Genomic DNA, 9,849 nt, shown 5'->3' with positions numbered 1-9,849 from the left:
GTGTTTCTGTTTTAATATTTAGATCTTTAATCCATTTTGACTTTAGCTTAGTGCATGGTGATAGACCTGGGTCAAGTTTTAGTTTTCGGCATGTAAAGAGCCAGTTTTTCCAGCACCATTTATTAAAGGGGCTATCTTTCTTCCAGTAAAAATATTTGGTCCTTTTGTCAAAGGTCAGGTGGCTGAGTGTGTTCATAGAGGCCTCTGCATCTTCTAATCCATTCCATTGATCCTCAAGTCTATTTCATTGCCAATACCATGCTGATTTTATCACAGTAGCTTTTGTACCAATAATTTTAATTAAAAAAATTCCAGTCCAACACTGACTTATACAAAAAATTTAAAAGAATCTATTGTAGAAATCAAAAATTTATGTAGTAAAGGAAAAAAAGAGACCAATATCTTAATATTCTTAACAAAATTTTAGCTAATCAAATCAAATAATAAGTAAAAGGATAGTATCATATAACCATATAAGATTAATCTTATGATGGTATTGTTATGGTTTGTGTCTAGTTGTCCCCCCAAAGCCTCATTCAGTCATGGGACAGAGACTTCTAGAGTTTGAGTTTAACTCATCCACTGGGATTATGGGTTTCAGTACCTCTGGGATTATGGATGTGTGTACTTCCCCCAGCCTGGGGCAAATAACCTGAATACAATTTAAGAGAGATAAACTTCCTCTCTGTTGCCATTGTTGCTGCTACTCCTCCTTGTGCTCTCTGCAGCCACCATGAACTGCTGCCAATGCCAATCTGCCTTGGAGCCATCTGAGTATGAACTGAAACCTCCAGTGACTGTGAGCTAAATAAAACTTTCCTTCCTTCATTTTTGCATGTTGGGTATTTTGTCCCAGCAACAAGAGAAGAGTAACAGAGACAGTATGGTTGGATTAATTTTAGAAACCAATCAACATACAAAAAAGTTTTAAATCCTTATGTGAATATCAATAGTTACTGACCTTGGCAATCTATTCTTCAAACTCTAAATTTGACAAAATTTGCCACTAGTGTCACCACATTAGAAATACGTGGAAACTTCCTAACTTTATTAAGAGGCACTGTATTACCTTTTATTACAATTATAATAAATATGGTAAAATAAAGTTAATGGGTTAGAACAATACAGATTTTTTATCTTACAGTTCTGGAGGACAGATGCTTAAAATAGTTAGGCAGAAATATACTATTTTGAAAGGTTCCAGAGAAGAATCCATTTTCTTGCCATTTGGGTTTCAGAGTTTTCTTTTGCCATTTTGCTCATGATTTCTTAATGCTTGAACTTCTGCCTCTATCATAGCTCCTTTTCTGACTTTTTGTTGCTCTCTTATTAAAAGCCCAATTAGTTTCCCCACTAGATGAGATTACTTTAGGCCCACCTTGCTAATCTACAATATTCTGTCCAATTCACACTCCATACTAACCAAACCTATGAAATCCACTCTGCAGTGTAAGGAATGATATTCCTCAGTGCCTGGAATTAGGATATGAATACCTTTGAAGGGGAAAAAATGATTCAGCCTACCACAGGTATCTATGGAAGGCCTGAAACAGATCATTTTTAGATGAAGTCCCATGTCACTTTCCTAATATCAAGGATCAAATGATAATGTTTGTTCATCAGTTTTGTTCAAAATTGTACCAGAGATTCCAGCCATTGAAATACTACATGAACTAGAAATAAAAGGCCTCAAACTGGAGACAGATTATATTAAACATTCTGGAGTGAACATGCATATTTATTTCAAAAACATAATGGAATCTACAAAAACCTGCCATAATTATTTTTTTATTTACTCAGTTATTTCACTGACACCTTTTTATTGTTACAGAGGGAAGGCCATGTGTTGAGTACATAGAAAGAAAGGCCATGCAGATGGAGGGCACAACATCATGTCAGATCTCAAGCATCAGGAAGCATCTACGCTTGAGAGACTTCTTTGTGGGGCAAACTTGCACGAGCAGCAGGCCCCAGGCTGGCCCTAGGCAGTGGCCTGATAGTTGGGGTGGAGCTGGGCTGCACATCGAAGAAGATGCTGAGCAGCTGGGCCAGGACACGCTCTGCTTCCCACTGCTGAGAGCTGTGCATGCCTTGTACCTGGTGCTGCATAGCCTGCTCCACTTCAGCCCACAAATTCCACTGGGAGCCCATGGTTGCCTGCTGCTTGTTCTGGAATTCCTGCTGCCGCTCCTGGAGGTACTGCACCACATCCATTTGCGACTCCTCCTTTGCCTGCTTCAGCCTCTGGGCCTTTCTCTCCCTGGCATTTTCCACCTTTTCTGCTGCCCACTTCTTAGCTTGCAAGAGCTGCTGAATACTCTGGGACTTAAAGGCCATGTCTTCCATGGTGCAGTTATGCTGTGAAGATGACCATGGTAGCAGATGCTCCCACCCCTGTGCCAATTCCTCCTCCTCTTCCCCCTCCTCCTCCTCCCCACTCTTCCTCCTCCTCCTCCTCTTATCTGCCATAATTAGAAGTGAGGTTTTTTTTTTAAAGTGACTTTGGTAAGGTTGGGTGACATAAAATTAGAATCAAAAAATTAATTTTATTTAAACATGCACTTGAAATTTAAGTTATAGAACAACACTTTTAAAAAAAAGTGAAAACGTGTTACAAGCAATAACACTGACAAAAATCCAAGGAATATTTGTGTGCAAAAATTACAGAACATTGGTAAAATAAAAGGAGGGATAAATAATCAGAGAGATGTACAAGGTTCTTAAAACAGAAGCCCTTATGGTTAAAGTGTTAATTGTCGAAGGGACAACATACAGATGTGATATTCTAAAATTTCAACAGGATTCATTTTTGTAGAAATAAATAAGTGATTTTGCAGAGATGTAAAATAATGATTTTAAAATTCAGCCTAGAAAAGCAAAAAGAACTCTGATAAAGTACAAAGCTTCCCAACTTAATATATGCTTAGCTATATAGTCATAATGTTTGCTTTTATAGTCTAAAATACAAACCCATTAGTTACAAAAGTTTATCAACCGCTAAATGTCACTACCCATTATTAGTGGTGCTAATTATAATTCTATAAATAAAAACCTGTAACTGCCTTAACCAAGAATGTCTCTTGGGTAATAATATTGGTAGGTGCTAAGGTAATAACTGCACCAGAGCTCTACATCAAAGGTCAGAGGACAGTGCTATACAAAATGACAAAGACAAGGAGCAAAAATCATTCTCAAGCCCTGAGCCCACCCAAAATAAATGCAGAAAACATAAGCATAGAAGAAATTGGAAATCACATGCTTGAAATCTCTGAAATAATATAATCTGAAGTAAAGAAACAACTGAAGAAAGGTATAGAGGAAATCAGTTCAGAAATAATCTGAAAAGTTAAAAAAAAAAAAGAAAAGAACTATAATGAAAGAATTATCAAGTTCTTCTAAAGAAGACTTAAAAAACTAGAGGAGAATAGAAAAATGAGGTAATCCTTGAATGAGCAATATAGGAAAGAAATAGATCGCATGAAGCACACTCAAAGAGATATACAGGTCAATCAACAACAAATGTTGGAGAGGGTGTGGGGAAAAGGGAACCCTTCTCCACTGCTGGTGGGAATGTAGACTGGTGCAACCGTTATGGAAATCAGTGCGGAGAATCCTTAAGAAAGTTGGGCTGGAAATCCCATTCAAGCCAGCTATCACCCAGAGGAACTGAAAATGTCATATCATGGTAATATATGTGTACCTATGTTTATGGCAGCACAATTTGTGATGGCCAAATCTTGGTAACAACCAAGATGGCCGTCACCTGAGGAGTGGATGAAGAAGATGTGGTGTTTTTATACAGTGGAGTGTTACTCAGCTATAAAGAACGATAAACTTGAAGAATTTATATTTAAGTGCATGCCACTTGAAGATATATTCATAAGTGAAATAAACTAGACTAACATGTGTAAATATCGTATGTTCTCCCTAGTATAAGAACTCAAAATAAGAAACACAAATAGAAAGGTATAACACAATTAAAAGGAAAGTGAGAACTTGAGGACTGGACAACGAGGAGAGGGCAAGGAGAAAAGCTGGGAAAGAGGACAGGGGCAAAGCCATACATTTATATACACAGGATGGGCAAGGCAAAGATCCTGAGAAACATCATCAGGTTTTCGAAACTAGCAGTTAATTGGTAAGATTCTCACGCTGACTAACTGTATATGCTGATACGTGTGAACCGAGCAACTGCACTGAAGTTAGCAATGTGTAATAGAAGGGCCATGCTTGGAATGCCTGACATTCTGGCCTTCTAAATACGTACTTCTTGTCATGACATACCAATTATTACCATTCTGCTCACAAGTAAAAGTTTTTTTTTAAATGCATAATAAGTGAAAAAAAAAAAAAACCACAAGAAAAAGAAAAAAAAAAGTCACAGAACTGTCCTGCTATGATGCTGTATAGGTTAGATTTCGAGGTTTCTGTGTAAAAATATGTAATTGTTTATTAATATTGTTTAAATATTTTTCATTTTTTAAATTTTTATCTCCATATTCTATAGGGACTTAAAGTTTAACATATCAATACTTGATGGACAATAACTGTTCCATGTTATGCCTAAGAAATTTGATATTCAGACAGATAGTGAAGTTAAACCCGACTGCATAAGATGTAGGGTAATAATAAGCTTCTCTTTTAGAGGGTTAACAAGCTAAGTTTGCAGACCAAAAATTAGAGAAATAGAAGGGCTACAAGGACAGCCAACATTTTGACCATAGCCTCTCAGGGTCAGTGAAGACTCAGGGCATAGGAGAACCTATACTGTAACATCATGTAACTCTGCTGTGTCCCAAATTTTCTGACCAAGAAGATTATGGGGCCACAGAGCAACGTGACCAATAATGTGGAGTGTGCCTAAGGAGAGTCACCTGCAGAGAAAACACTCTCTCAGGCTTTCACAGAGTGAGTGCAAATTGGTCAAGCAATAGCCTGTGACTCATCCACATGACTGACACTGACAAAGGATCTGCAAACTGTGGTACAGGGTTGCAGGATAAATCCTGAGGGTACTTGACTGACCTTATTGGATACTGAGGTTGCATTTCTTGTTATACAGGTCTTGCTTTTTCTTGGTCTTAACCATCCAGCAGAGAATATAAAAATGAGGTATGTAAAATAGAGCCATGTTGATATGCTGAGTTGTGGAAGGCTCAAGTCAACAACTTCTGTGGACAATCCACTACTATTGTGGACCACTGGACTGTGTTGGACTGTTTTGCTGAATTCATGCACCTATAGCATTTGGATGCCAATGGAATACCCATTTCTGACAGGAATAAACAAAAAAAGGTCATACAAAGGAAGGACCATTTTGTATCTATATATGCAGAATAGTTATGATAGATATACAACTACTTTCATTTAATTCAATGAGAAGAAAGATTTGTACTAATAGTGTTTGAACAGGATATATCTGTCTGCATTTTGTTCTACAGATAACCACTAAGAGGATAACTATGTACAATATATTAATTATTGAAACTGTCCTTTTAATCAGTTTTGAGACTGTCTCATTGATATTTGTTTCTCAAAATGAAATTTAAAAAATTAATATCAAAAAATCAAGGAGATACACAGGGAATTAAAATCTCAATCACAAGCTGGCAAAACTGTTTGAATGAAAATGAAGATAGACTTTCAGATCTTGAAGACATGATTGCAGCTAGTGAAAAAGTAAGAAAAGATCTCTTAAAAACAACTAGGATAAAGGAAAAAAATAATTAAACATCTGCAAGATGATGCAAAAATGAACAAAATAAGACTAATAGGCATCAATGAGAAAGAAGGAGGAATACAAATGATATAAAAATATGGGCAGAAGAAATGGAAGAAAACCTTCCAAATATGGGGAAACAATCTGACATTCAGGTAACCAAAGCATATAGAGCTCTAAAAAACTTCAACCCAATTAAAACTACACCAGACATAATAATCAAGATCCCAGAAATTCAGTACAGGAACAGTATGTTAAAAGCTGCTAGAGAAAAGAAACAGATCACATTTAAAGTAAAACCCATCAGAATAATGGCAGATTTCCCTTCACAAACCATCAAGTCAAGAAGAGCGTGGAGCAAAGTGTTACAAGTCTTTCAAGAAAAAAAATTCCAACACAGACTGATAGACCCTGAAAAATGCTCTTTTAAGTTTGATGGAAAAGTGAAATACTTCCATGAAAGAACAACTAAATAGTTTCATAATGACAAAGCCAACCATACACAGACTACTAAAAGATATTCTAGACAGGGATCAAAATGATCACAGCTCCACAAATGAGAATGGAAAGGACAATTAAACAAAAGAGAAAACAAGGTATACAACAGAAGATAAACAATATGTCAATTGTCAGTCAATACATCTCAGATATAACTATCAATGTAAATGGACTCAATTCACCTTTTAAAAGAAATAGACTGGCGGAATGGATTATGACACAAAATCCAACAATATGCTGTATAAAAGAAAAACATTTAACTCATTAAGAAATTCAGAGACTGAAAGTCAAAAGATGGAAGAGGGTACTACACTTCCCAGGACCTCAGAAAAAAGTAAGGGTAGCAATCATGTTCACAGTTTGAACTTAAACCAAAAACGATCAAACAAAATAAAGAAGGCCACTATATACTGGTTAGGGGAAAAGTACAAGAGGAAGAGGTAACAGTCATAAACATGTACACACCAAACACGGGAAGACCCAATAATATAAGACAAATCTTAATGGACTAAAAAATCTAATATCCAATGTCACAATCTTAACAGGAGACCTTAACACTCAATACCCCCTTATTGCAAAAAGATAGATCAAGTAGACAAAAAATTAGCAGAAAAGTAGCAGAACTGAACCAGAGCTTGGAACAAATGGATATAGTGGACATATAAGAGGGTTCACCCATCCACAACAGAATGCACATTCTTTTCAGCTGCACATGGGACATTTTCTAAAATAGACCACGTACTAATCATAGGTCATGCTTAAGTATATGCAAGAAAACAGAAATTATCCCATGGATATTATCTGAACACAGTGCAATGAAACTGGAAATAAATGACAAAAAAACCCATAAATGCATGCAAATTAAATAACACCCTCTTCAGCAAGCAATGGGTTACAGATGAAATTAAACAATATCTAAAATTCAACAAAAATTCAAGCACACCTTATCAGAATTTGTGGGTTATAATCAAAGCAGTTCTTAGAGGGAAACTCATAGCTGTGAACTCACACATTAGGAAAGCAGAAAAGAAACAAAGAAATATCCTAATGCTGTAACTAAACCATCTAGAAAAAGAAGAGCAAACCAATCCCAAACCCAAAGAAGGGAGAAAATTACAAAGATTAGAGCAGAAATTAACACAATTGAAATAAAGAAAACAATACAAAGAATTAAGGAATCAAAAACCTGACTCTTTGAAAGATTAAATAAAATTGATATGCCCCTAGCTAACCTCATCAAAAAGAGGAAAGAAAATACTCAAATTCAAGCAATAAGGTACAAAAAAGGTGAAATTACCAGACTCTGTGAAGATTCAGAAGATCATCTGTAGCTATGTTGAACATTTTTACTCTCACAGAATCAAACACACAGAAGAAATGGAAAGATTCCTAGAAAAGGGACAAATTACCAAAACTGAATCAAGATGATATAAGAACTTTCAATAACCCAATATCAGTGGATGAAATTGAAAATATAATAAAAAAAAAACCTTACTGACAAAGAAAAGCCTAGGTCTTCATGGACTCATGTCTGAATTCTTCAAGAAATTTACAGAAGATATAATCCCCGTACACCTCAAAAGCTTCAATGAAATTGAAAAGGAAGTAGTGCTTCTAGAATCATTCCTGGAAGCAAGTATTATACTGATACCAAAACCAGAGAAAAATTCAACTAAAAAAGAGAACCAGGGGCTGGGGAGATGGCTCAGTAGAATAAGCGCTTCCCTGGCAAGTGGAAGGGCCTGAGTTTAACCCTCAGTTCCATCAAAATAAAAAAATAAGTAAGTAAGTAAATAAATAAATAAATAGAACTACAGGTCAATCTCCTTCGTGAACATAGATGCAAAAATGCTGAATTAAATGCTAGCAAATAGATCCAGCAAATCATCAAGGAGATTATACACCATGACCAGATAAGATTCATCCCAGTGATGCAAGGATGGTTCAACATATGCAAATCTATAAATGTAAAACATTATAGCAATAGGGTAAAGTCTAAAAACCACATGATCATCTCAATTGATGCACAAAAGGTCTTTGACAAACTCCAACACTCATTCATGATCAAAGTCCTACAGAAAATTGGAATAAATGGCCTCTACCTCAATCTGATAAAAGTCGTCTGTGACAATCCAACTGCAAACATACTTCAAAATAGGGAAAATCTGAAATATTTTGCTCTCAGATGACGTACAAGACAAGGATGTCCTCTATCACTTTATCCTATTCAATATATTTCTGAAATCATTAGCTACATCCCTCTACACAGATAGTGACCACACTGAGAGAGAAATTAGGGAAACAATACCTTTTTCTAATAGCACCATAAAAAAATGAAATACTTAGGAATTAATCTAACTAAAGAAGTAAAAGATCTATTCAATGAAAATTACAGTACTCTGAAAAAAAGAGATTGTAGAGGATTTGAGGAACAGAAAGATATTCCTTGCTCCTGAATAGGAAGAACCAACATTGTGAAAATGGCCATACACCCAAAATTGTTATGCAGATTTAATGTAATCCCTAAAATTTATTTGGAACCAGAAAAGACCTCGAATAGCAAAGTAAATTCTAGGTCTTCCTTACCTTACATGGGCAACAAAGGTAAGGAAGGAAGCATTACAATCCCTGACTTGAAATTATACTACAAAGCTATTGTGATAAAATCAGCATGCTGTTGTCAAAAAAATTAGACCTGAGGATCAATGAAATAGATTAGAAGATGCAGATACAACTACAAACACACTCAGCCATCTTATATTTGACAAAGGGGCCAAACATATTCACTGGAAGAAAGATAATCTTTTTAACAAATGGTGCTGGAAAAACTGGCTCTCTACGTGCTGAAAGCTAAAACTTGACTCGAGTCTATCACCATGCATTAAAGTAAAGTCAAAATGGATTAAAGATCTAAACATTAGAACAGAAACACTAAATGTGGAAGAGAAAATAGGAGGCACTCTTGAAGACATAGGGGTAGGCAAACTTTTCATGAACAAAAATCAAACTGCACAGGAAATACTAGAATGAATTAAAAACTAGGACTGGCTCTTATTGAGAAGCTTCTGCACATCAAAAGAAATCACCAACAGAGTAAAAAGACAACCCACAAATTTGCAAAAATAATCTTAACTAATAATCATTCAGACAAAGGTCTTTTATCTAGAATTTATAAAGAACTAAAAAAACATTTGGGCACCAAAATTTGAAGACCCAATCCAAAAATGGGCATCCGAAATGTACACACACTTCTCAGAGAAGAAATACAAGAGGCAAATAAATAGATGAAAAAGTGCTGTACATGACTGGCCATTTGAGAAATTCAAATTAAAACAATATTGAGATACCATCTCACCCCAGAAAGAATGGCTATCATAAAGAAATCAACCAACAATAAATGTTGGAGAGGCTGTAGGAATAAAGAAACCTTTCTCCATTGCTGGTTGGATTGTAGACTTGTGCAACCATTATGGAAATCAGTGTGGAGACTCCTCAAAAAACTAGGAGTAGAAATCCCATTCAATCCAGCTATCCCCCTTCTGGGAATTTTCTCAAAAGAATTGAAAACATCATATCATAGTGATAAATGTGTACTCATGTTTATAGCAGCACAATTTGTGATAGCCAAATCT

The 9,849-nt window shown here is 35.7% G+C and overlaps 1 pseudogene; it reads right to left on the bottom strand.

The window, feature by feature from the left end:
• Positions 1-1,981: 1,981 nt before the first annotated feature.
• LOC101569777 lies at positions 1,982-2,337 on the bottom strand (annotated as a pseudogene).
• Between the last annotated feature and the right edge of the window lie 7,512 nt (positions 2,338-9,849).

Source organism: Octodon degus, unplaced genomic scaffold (assembly GCF_000260255.1).
Source record: "Octodon degus isolate 3935 unplaced genomic scaffold, OctDeg1.0 scaffold00004, whole genome shotgun sequence".
NCBI lineage: Eukaryota > Metazoa > Chordata > Mammalia > Rodentia > Octodontidae > Octodon > Octodon degus.
Note: the sequence above shows the minus strand (reverse complement) of the source record. Positions and strands in the feature narration are given on the sequence as shown.